The sequence below is a fragment of the Thermobia domestica genome, chromosome 17 (genome assembly GCF_964235325.1).
Source record: "Thermobia domestica chromosome 17, izTheDome1.hap1.1, whole genome shotgun sequence".
Taxonomy (NCBI): Eukaryota; Metazoa; Arthropoda; class Insecta; order Zygentoma; family Lepismatidae; genus Thermobia; species Thermobia domestica.
Window position 1 is genome coordinate 85,678,799 of NC_137470.1, and position 10,509 is coordinate 85,689,307.

A 10,509-nucleotide genomic window follows, 5' to 3' on the forward strand; every position below is an offset into this window, starting at 1 on the left:
GATGTATTCTAATTATTATGTCTTCTATAAAAATTAAATTATTTCTTTATTGCATGCTTCCAGCTCTTGCTTTTTCCGTCTGCGACGACAATTGTTTCGACTGTCAGTGATAAGCAATCGCAAGGGCATGTTTTAGGCATTTACAATTCAGTGCAGTGGGCGGCAATCGGCCTGACACCTCTTTTCTCAGGTTCGTTTCTGGCTATTTTTCCTATCTTCCTTTCGTTGTAGGAGCTATGTCTATGTTTTTATCTCTTATTGTATTTATCACAACAGTAGAGGCTAAGATTTTATCTATTAAAAAATAAGTTTTAAGATAGTAGTTCTATTTTTTCTTGAATTAGAGCTCAAAGTATGCTACTCTCTTTACTTAAAAGAATAAAAAAAAAAAAACATTTTATCTGTAAAGTAATGTTTAGGCTTGCTTTACCAAAAATACAATGGCGATATAAGATGTTTATCAATGTCAAATTACATACAGGCACAACATCCACTTTTGCTCCGGTATCACCGTCTAATGGATGCTTTTGCTAAATCAGATGATGAACGTGATTTTTATCTAGATAAGGTAGAAGGGATTATTGTCTATGTCGATTTAGATAAAGGAGAAAAAGAATTAGCTGATCTTGACATAATAAACGCTATGCTCTTTTACCAAAAATGACTTTCTATGAGACCAAAAAGTATATGGAGGGGTTTATTAATGAAAAAGTGTATGACATCGATACTAAAGAAAAACTACTGGATACCATTCAATCAAGAGAAGCTCGCGATAAGTTTTTAGAATGTATTTATGACCATCACACAGAATTAGAAAAGTGTCAGCAATGGTTGCGCCTTCAGGAAATCCTATTTGTATTCGAAGAAGATCTAGATGGAAAAGCTAAAACGATATTTGTTTGACGTGAAGGTTTCAAAAGACATAGCAGCTGTATTTATGACCATCACACAGAATTAGAAAAGTGTCAGCAATGGTTGCGCCTTCAGGAAATCCTATTTGTATTCGAAGAAGATCTAGATGGAAAAGCTAAAACGATATTTGTTTGACGTGAAGGTTTCAAAAGACATAGCAGCTGTGAGAGAAGCGATATATGCGAAAGCAAAAACCTATTATTCAAATGAAGAATTCAATCCTCGTCCTAAACGTGGGCGGCCCCTAAACATGTTGCGAAAGTAGAAATAGAACCACAAGTAACCATTGATATGTACACAATGGTTCCATCTTCTTGGCGAACCTTTTTATATTTGCCAGATATTACCAATGCAGCACGCAATACTTTATCTGCTAAATTTGATACGGAGGCGCAACTGCTCGCTAGCCTTAGAGGAAGTTATCGCATTAAAGTGGATACTAAATTGCAAGTGCTTTCCGATAGACTGGAATCTTTGTTTCATTTATCCACGCGTCTAACCACTGCAGCAGATAGTTCTACTTTTACCGAACAAGGTATTAAATACTTAAAACAGATTCCCGAAGCTACAGTCTCCAGAATAGAAAATAAGAAAAGTTCTATTTCTTCGGTAATTAAAGATTTACTTCCTTCTCGAAAAAAAAACTACCGATTCAGCAAAGAAAAAAGGCGAGATAAAGACAGTAACACAGATTCGCATACCGCATAGAAAAGGATAATAGTTGGTGATTATGCAGGAACTTTTTTGCCAAGATCTAACAAGAGCTATTAAGACTTTAGAAGTGATTTATCGCACGCGATTTGCCGATGAAAAAATGCAAAAGCTGATTCGTCAAAATAAAGGCGGTACATTTCATTTATGTACTGCAGGACACGAAATGGTAGGAGCTGTGGCTGCATCAGCATTGATTCCAGGCAAAGATTGGGGTTTAGCCTTTTACCGAGACCGAGGTTTTGAAACAGGAATTGGTTGTACGCGACAGAAATTATTGCAACTTCATTAGCGCGTGATATACCACATCACTCTTCTGAGCGCATGATGCCTGAGCATTTTTCTTATAAAGAGCTGCGTGTCCCTTGCCAGTCTAGTTGTGTAGGGTCACAATTTTTACAAACTAAGGTGTTGCAAAGGCAAGGCAACTCCTTCAAGAAGATGATGTTGTTTATGTGTCTGCTGGAGAGGGAGCTACTTCTCAACGAGATTTCCACGAAGCGTTAAATTTTTCCCTTTTACACAAGCTACGGGTTATTTTTATTATCCAAGATAATGGTTTTGCGTTTTCTGTTCCTGTAAAGGATCAAACAGCAGGAGGATCTATTACCTATATGGCAGAAGGTTATCCAGGCCTTTCTGTTTTTGATGTTGGCGGAGGAGATTACGAAGAACTCACCAAAGCATTTGATATAGCTGTACAAAAAGCAAGAAGGGTACCGTTATCGAGAAAAACAGCAAAACCACTTTTCCCGAGGTCGATTGCGATCAATACTTTACCATCTCCTATATACCCTACAGAGGGAACCTTTGTTCCTCTTTCCGATAGCGAATAAAACTTGAGAAATGAGGATGGTACCCTTTCTGTAAATGGGCTCTATCTACAAAGAGGTGAATTGAGTGGTGATCCATATGACGATGCTATCATCCCCGTTTTATCTGGAATGATCAACGGGCAAAAAGTGATAGGTACCATCGAAAAGGTTGATGGTTGGTTCGCAGGTGAAGGGGATATTCTGTATTCACTTGGAACATATCTAATACGATCGTTTTGATTAATAGCGTAGTTGCTTGTATCGTTACTTTCATTGTATCTATCGTCCATCGTTGCTGTATCCTTACTAACAGAATAGAAGAATTACAAAGACAACAAGAAATACTCTTTGAAGAAGCACAAAAAATAAGAGAAGAAGCAGAAAAAACAGGAGAAGGAAGAGAAGGATGCGGAAAGTTCTGATACAGACGACACTGAGATTAACCCAGAAGAACCTCCTCCTGAGATCATAGGGTAAAAGAAAAACAATAGGGAAAAAATGAAGAAAAAAGTAAGGACAAGAGAACACCTTATCCAGAGGTTAGTACGAAGAACCTTATCCACACATTGCTCTCCGTATCTTCAAAAGATCTGTACCCTATCGACTGCACTGCGATCAGTGATTTATTTGCCGATTTCCCTCCTGTACTGATCGCTGAAGAAAATCCCAATCTGTACCTATTAGCGATAAAATTCGAGATTCAAATTCTCACCTCCCTCGCATCAAAACTTGCTAAACTGTACATGGAAAAGCTTAAAGAGTACGAAGAGGCTGAGGGACCATATAGTGCAATCATCGACGACTGGTTAAAAACGATCGAGACGTTTAAGGATCTGAACTTTGTTAAAATCACTCTAGCTAACTCTTATCTCGTTACGAATCCCGTCTTTTTCTTAGGAAGGAAAGATCAGGTGACTTTTTACATGTATCAATCCGATGAACATACAAAAGATGTCGATTATATAGGAGATGTCGTCATCGAGAAAAACAGCGTAAGCACTTTACCCGAGGTCGATTGAGATCAACGCTTAATCATCTCCTATACCCCTACAGGGGAAACCTCTGTTTCTCTTTCCTATAGCGAATATAGCTTCGAAAACGAGGAGGGAACCCATGCCCTAAATAGGATTTACGAATCAAAAGGTACCATAACCGATGAAGCATCTGATGGTTTGATTCTTCCCGTCTTATTCGGAATGATCAATGGGGCAACTGTTTTAGGAACTATAGAAAAAATGGATGTTTGGTTCGCAACGAGTCAACCCGCCGGTTATGATCTTGGGGATAGAATACGGAACTTTCTGAAAAAACTTGCTGAGTTTCTCGGTATGCCACTGACATTGTATTTGCGTATGACATCATCATTCGGAAGTTTCTCTGGAAAAGCTTGGAGGCAAAATACAAGATATACTAAATGGATCGGAAAATCTAAAGGAATGATTACAAGAGAAACTTAAAAAAATCAGGGATTTCTAATTCTTTCGCCGATACAGAAGATTCTATATTAAAACTAACGGAAGATCTAAGAAAAAAAAAACGAGCATTGCGAAGAATTTCTTTTGAACTTAAAGAACAGGAAGTTTTTTTTTAAAAAAACTTAGAGACCACAAAAGATCTTATCGAAGACCTTGGAGGTCCTAATGAAGAAATTATCGACGTCTTTGATAAGACGGATGAAGCTTTTAGCGATTTAGAACAGTGCCTTACCGATTTTTTTTAAAAATCCGGATAACGCGAAAAAATTTCTAGAAGGAGAAGATCACTTTAAAAAGAAGATGAAAGATCTGAGTGAGAAAATGAAAGATTGAAAACACAAGCAGCTAGCGAATTGGAAGAGAACATACAAGCTCAAGTAGAACAAACCTAAGTAGATTACAATATAATCACTGAAGGAGTGGAAAACATAAGAACAGAGATAGAAGAAGAAGTCGATGGAAAGATAGGAGAAGAAGAAGGACATTGGGATATAACAGATGTAGATGTAAATGTATTATAAAGTAAGAACGTATGCAAACCAAAAGAAACTTCCAATGAAAAAAGTCTTCAAGTCGAGGTAAGTAATCAGAGTAGCTTCTCCATCCGAGTATATACATCGAAGACGAAAAAAACGATACAAGAATAGGGAGATCCCTGCACGGACTTAAGACACTATGCCCCTATTTACACATTAAAAGATATAGTAGAAGCCCAAACTTTAAAAACCCTCGAATTTGAAGACTTGGTCGTGATGCTCGTAGTTAAGCGAGAGGAAGAAGATTTTCCACTCCGATCAGAGGTCTCTATGTCCTTTGACAATCCTCTCCTCCCATTCTCCAACAGAGAATATGATCTCAAAAGGACTCACTACGCCTGGCAATGTTATATAAACATACATAAAGACCCTAGTGCTCCTTTTGCCGAAGAATACAACGCAGCCCTAATTAATGCGACAAGCGATGGTACTTTTATATCTATCAAGGAGCTAATTACATTAATGCAGATAATCTTTTACTGCAAAAATCTCCTATTGGATATTTATGGATCACCAATAAACAAGGAGATGTTCAAGCCTGGTATTACCACCTAAAAGATCAGGAAAATGGAGTGCAATGCACGTACGAGTATGGGATTTTAACCCCACCTGATGCAGCAGATCTTTGCCCTATTGACATCGTCTATAATTTCACTCTTAAAGATGGGGCTTTCTAGTTCTTGGGAACGAAAGAAGAGGATGAAGGTAAGCAAACTCTAATTGCGCAACCGGAAGAGAATCCCGATTTTCCTTGGTGGATTTTCTGTTACGATGCCTGTTATGCTATTTTGCGCATCGCAGAGCTCGGAATGAACTTGCAGATGGCCATCGTAACCCTTAAAATCATAGGAAAAACTTTTCAGTTTATCGTAAACAACAGAGGAAACTTCCTCCAGTCGATCACCGACAAATTAGTAGAAAGAGGAAGCAAGCCAACCCTTTTACTGAAGCAGAAGAACTGGGCGAACGTTTTGCAGACATTGATCCAGTGAATGTAGATCGATAATATCGTGGAAACTATCGTAGACACGGTAGAAGATACGGTGGTTGACACAGGGGTTAACAGAGAAACCGATATAGACGTCGATGTCGACATCGACGTAGATGTAGATTTCCCTTTTATCTTCATAGATATCGATGTCAATATCGATATCGACTTTGACATCGATACAGTCATTGATAACGTGAAAGAGATCGTTGTCGATACCGAAATCGACACAGTTGTCGAAACCATCATCGAAACTGAAATAGCCGATGTGGTACCTTCGTGCAAATAGTGCGGATTCACGAAGGTACCAAATTGCAAATAGTGAGTACCCCTCTTGTAAGCAAGATCTAGTCACAAGCGCAGAGCGTATTCCAACAGCTATATCTGCCACTTGAGTTCCTAGCCACCCGATAGCTCCACTATACCAACTGCGCTGAAAGGGTTCTAAGGATTTTAAGAGCCTAAGAGCTTCTTGGGTAGGCATTCCACATACAGCTGGTGTAGATTGCAGAGCTGCTAATAGCTTTAGATCTGTACAATCAGAAGTTAGAGTGGCCATCACTTTGTTAGTTATATGTTGCACAGAAGTTGTGCGCAAGATTTGGTCTTCTTTCCAGTTTAGCTGATTTGACAGAGATACAAGGGCTTGTCAATAATTTTTTTTACAAAGTTAAATTCATGATTATCTTTAACAGAAGACTTAGCTCATCCTCATTGATTCCACGCGTTCTTGTTCCTGCAATAGCTTCTCTAAAAGCCATATTTTTTTTCTATGAAACAAGGTCTCTGGAGTAGCTCCTAAAAAGGTTACGTTTTTTGAAAACTCGAAGGCAAAGCAAGTGGCTGCTACTGCTTTTTTTCCATAGCTTGTAACAAAGACCAAGCAGAAGTAGTAGTAAATTGTGTTTGGCGTGCAAGCACAATTTTTTCAAGACTTTTGATAGAAAGGGCGTGTTCAACATTTTTTTTTTCATTCAGTCCAACTAGGTGAATGAACAATTTTAATCCAGGGAGTAACCTGCTTTATAGGGTTTTCTTGTTTGAGCTCCCTAAAAGCCAGGATCGAGATTCTGATTAATAAAGTGAGCAATCGATGTAGTTTTATCATTGGTTTGGACAATTTCAAAACGAGGTAACCAGAACTGAGTACTAGGGAGTTCTTCTCTCCAAACAGACTCAGGAAAGTGGATGCTCCAAAAAAACGAAAAACGATCGATATGAGGGGTGTCAGAATAACAGAGAAGTGATCCTAGTGCCATGCGTGTAGTCTTAGTATGTTTGTCTTTCCAATAAACTTTAGGGAAGATGTCTTGAGAAGCTAACCAAGAAATAGGAGAAAGGAAGGCAAAATCAAGTGTACAAGCATCGTAGGCAAAAGATGTGTTGTTTACAAAAAAGTTCTCATCTAATTCGATCTCCATGGTAAATAAAAACAGCGCCGCCTGTTAAACTAGTAGCTTTTACTGATGTAAATCCTGCATCTCTTAAATAGGTGCAAAAATTTTCTCCATAAGGGAAAGTAGAGATCGTATCATTTAGATATTGGTAGGCTTGAGGTTGACCTGAAATCAGCCCACCTAGAAAAGGTAAAAGATAGCGTAGTTAAACACGGTGTCCTGCTTTGAATAATCGATTATGAGGAATTGTTCCTTCCAAAATGAGAAGTCTGCCTTGTGATTTTAATACACGAAAACACGCTTGAAGCGCTGTGTTCACATCTACTACATTTCGAATACCAAAAGAGATAGAGACAGTCAAAGGAACGATCTTTAAAGCGAAGATCTAGTAAGCTAGCCTCCTGAAGAAAGAGGCAAGAATCATAACCTATTTTCTTGATTTTTTATTTGCTATTTGTAGCATTTCTGGAGCTAGATCAATGCCTATAGCAGAAGTGATTTTTTTAGAAAAACGCATGATAGTTATTAGCTGATCTGCTGTTCCTGTTGCGCAATCCAGTAGAGTTAACGAGTTTTTTTCTGGTAAAAAAAGGCAGCCTTTTTTTTGCCATAAACCATCTAATCCAAAAGTCATCATCCGATTCACTGTCATATGTAGGGAAGTTTTATCAAACATCTTCTGGACTTCAAATCTTAAAGGAGGATATTTTCATCTTCACATGATAAAACCCTTTTAAATCTTGTCTAAAAGATATAAACATTTTTGAATAAAAAGGAAAGAGACAGTTTTTTAAGGCGCTAAAAAGATTAAGTGCATTTACGCTCGTTTTCTAAGAGTTTTTTTTTTTTACGTAAACGAATAAAGTGAGGTGTGGTTTCAATTACTTTATCATCTTCAATGAAATCAATTGCTTGTTCTAAAGTGAATTTACGCAGTGGAGCGAGAATAATATTTTCATCGCTTTCCTAGGCTCTAACATTAGTGAGTTGTTTCCCTCTCACAATATTTACTACTAGATCATTATCTCGATTATTTCCTCCAATAATCACCCCTTCTTAGAGATCATCCCCAAGAGCTACAAATAGTGTTCCTCTATTTTGTATGCTAAAACTAGCGTAACCTGTAACTTTGCCCGGTCCATTTTAAATAAGAACCTCTTCTGGTCTGCCTTCAATAGGCCCTTTCCAGGGAGCATAGCTATCAAAAATCGAAGTTAAAATACCTAAACCTTTTGTCATGGTGAGAAAATGTCTGCGATATCCCATCAAACCCCGAGTAGGAACGATAAACTCTAGACTCATTTGTGCTTAAGGAGCGCATTTCTGCTTTGCGGCGAGAAAGCTCTTCTATCACATTTCCTGAGAATTCTTGAATAACTTCGATATGAACGCTTTCAAACGGCTCATGTTGAATCCCCTCTACTTGTTTAAGTGGTTTACAAATAGTAAATACATAGCCTTCTCGACGCATGGCTTCGATTAAAACCGGTATGTGTAGTTCACCTCTGCCACAAACACGAACGGCGTCATCTCGAAAATGATCAATTTTCAAATAGATGTTAGCCAGCTTTTCTTGCGCTAGACGCTCTCTGATTTTATTCGTCTCTCGTTACATGTTTGCCATCTTTGCCTACAAAAGGGTAATTATTTACCATTAATTCAACAGATAGCGTAGGCTCTGCAAGAATAATAGGAGGTACTTGTATACACGACTCCAAAAGTGCATTACCACCTGCAATTCTCCTTTTCCTGCAATAGCAGGCAACCCAAAAAGCTCGGCTCTTCGGTTGGTTGCGAATTCGAAAGGCGTTGGACCAAACCTCAATTTTGTAACAAATATATCAGTGTGGCAAACTGCAAATAAGAGAATAAAACAAATTGTTAAGAATGACAATTTTATTATCGTAACGGAGTTGGATGACATTAAAGGTTGCAAAATGTTCTTACTTAAGTAGTTCAAACAAGATGAATGGCAAGAAACAGATATCAGAGGAAACCATTTCTGTTCTTCGCCCCCAAAAAAGAATCTCTTAAGAAAAAGAGTTATATAATGCAAAGGTTTAATATAAAAGCCCAAATCAAATTTCAAAAAGTTGACACCCGAAAAGCAAGAACAACTGAAACGAAATGAGTGCAATTGTGCACAGATATTGCAGACGTAAAATGAAGGAATACGGGTTTCGTATTTTAATAAAAAAACGGTTCGGTGGGGCGTGGGCCCCTCCAAACATTTGATAACGAAACATCAAAAGTGTTGGTAACAGTATGTCAGATGTGTGTATAGAACACGAAGAATTGCAGCGAAAATTTACGTATGGACAATACGAAAAAACAATCGAATACGTTTCTATTTTCTGCGGAAAAACTGTTTTAGGGGGCAAAAGCCCCGACCCAAAATTTTGAAAGTTGATTCCCAAAAGGCAAAAAGAAATGAATCGAAGTAAACGATATTGTGGAGAGATATTGTAGACGTAAAATGACAAGATAAGGGTTTCGTATTTTAGTTGAAAAAACGGTTCGTTAGGGCACGAACCCCTCCAAACTTTGATCACAAAATATCAAAAGTGCTAGTAACAGTATGTCAGATGTTTGTAAAGGACATGAAGAATTGCAGCATAACTTTGTGTATGGACAATACGCAAAAATAAACGAACACAAATTATTTACGTTCTGCGGGAAAAAAAACATTTTAGGGGGCAAAATCCCCAACACAAAATTTTGAAAATTGACACGCGAAAGGCAAAAACAAGTGAACCAAAGTGTATTAAGTTGTGCACAGATATTGTACATGTAAAATGACGAAAAACGGGTGCCGTATAATCCTGCAAAAAAGGATTGGGTAAGGCAAAGACCCCTCCAAACCTTTGTTCACGAAATGACGAAAGTGCTAGTAACAGTATGTCAGATGTGTGTAAAGCTCATGAAGACTTGCAACGAAACTTTGTGTATGGAAAATACGCAAAAAATAAACATATTCTGTGTTTTACTTTCTGAAAAAAAGAACGGTTTTGGGGGGCAAAAGCCCCTACCCAAAATTTTGAGTGTTGACGCCCAAAAGGCAGGAAGAAATGAACCAAAGTGAAGAAGTTGTGCTCAGATATTATAGACATAACATCAGTGAATACGGGTTTAGTATATTCCTGGTAAAAAAGGATTGTTTGGGGCACCGACCCCTCCAAACCTTTGATCACGAAACATCGAAAGTACTAGTAACAGCATGTCAGATGTGTTTGTAAAGGACATGAAGAATTGCAGCATAACTTTGTGTATGGACAAAACGCCAAATATAAACGCATACAGTTATTTTATTTTCTGTGGGGAAACGGTTTTTAGGCTGCAGAAAAACTCACCAGAAACTTTTGAAAGTTGATGCTGAATGCTATGAGGAAGTGAACCAAAGTGAATGTAATTTTGTACAGACATTGTAGACGTAAAATGATTACACGGGCTTCGTATTTTCCTCCAGAAAACGGTTGGGTGGGGCACCGAACCATCCAAACCTTTGATCACGAAAAATCAACAGTGCCAGTAACAGTATTTCAGATGTGTGTTAAGGACATGAAGAATTTCAACATAAATTTGTGTATGGACAATACGCAAAAAATAAACATATACTGTTTATTATTTTTTGCGGAAAATCGGTTTTAGGGGGCAAAGTCCCCCACCAAAAATTTT